Genomic DNA, 1,365 nt, shown 5'->3' on the forward strand with positions numbered 1-1,365 from the left:
ATTTGAACTTGGTTTTCGTTGGGCCTCTGGAAGAAAGAGCACAGGGCTTGCCGCGAGGCCTCGAGAGAGATATGGGCCTTTTTTGCTTGTTTTTTCTTTTCTTTATAACGCTGCGTTGTTTGTTTCGGGCCGGTGTTTGGAACCGACTGCTTTTAGAAGATGATTTATGGTGGTGTAATGTGTGTGTGTAGATGTGGAAATGGGCCATCTGTAACGTGTGCTTAGCGTGTGTTATTATCCTTTATTACTAATCTGAGATGGAGATATATTACTAATTGGATCGGAGCTTAGATGGTAGGATCGGAGCTTAACGTGTGCTTAGCGTGTCTATAACTCCCTTACTGCGAGGTGCATTTCGCGCTCACGTACAACACACGACAAATGGGCCGGCCTGGCAAATGTACGTGTGCGGCAGCGTCCCACACATTGTTATCAGAATCGCGATTCTGTTATACGAGTCTACGACTTTACGATCCAAACTTATCCCTCTAATTCTATGATTCTGGTTCTCAGAATCTACGTTTGTACGATCATGATAGTAAAGATTCTACAATTTGCGATCCTACCATCTAAGCTCCGATCCGATTCAAATCGCAATTCTGACAACCTCACATCTACGCTTAATTTACACAAGCATGTGTGTCTAGTGTTGTTCACTTCATAAGGTCGTTGTTTATATGAGAAGTGTTTGGATGGTTAAGAAGGCAGTGATATACTTCCAGCCCATCAGGAATCAAACCCTAGGTTTGACGCTCTGATATCTCATAAAGGCAGGCTATCACTCAGTGGGGGTAACATTTCCGTCAATAGTAAGGCGCTAGTAGGCTCAGTTTTTTGGAAGTGCTCATCATGATAGAATGTATGTGCGTGCATTCATAGAGGCGATTATACGCATATAGTTTATGAGCATATGTGCCTGCTCTGTATATCTACAAAAATTATGCAAACGTACGTTTTTATTTCATTTTCAGTCGTCAATATGTACGTCGGTTCATTCTTTTTCCTTTTTCGTTTTCACTTTTGTTTATTTTCGAAATTTTCGAAATATTTGTGTTTAAGAATTAATTTACTATGATTTAAAAAAAGTCACACAACACATTACAAAACAATTCATGCAATGTAAAAAATTCTTTACACAATTTTAAGAAATCACACCATGAAAATGTTCATCTTGTGTAAAATTATTCACATATTTTAACAAAATTTTCATGAAAATGTAAAAAATTATTCACATGATTTTGTAAAAAATATTCGTACACTTCATTTTTTTATTAATGTCATTTATAAAATATTTCTGAATTTAAACATATATTCATGAAATTTATAGAAAAATTATGAAATGAAATAAACTTGTTCTTGCAATTT

Source organism: Triticum aestivum, chromosome 6A, assembly GCF_018294505.1.
Source record: "Triticum aestivum cultivar Chinese Spring chromosome 6A, IWGSC CS RefSeq v2.1, whole genome shotgun sequence".
Taxonomy (NCBI): domain Eukaryota; kingdom Viridiplantae; phylum Streptophyta; class Magnoliopsida; order Poales; family Poaceae; genus Triticum; species Triticum aestivum.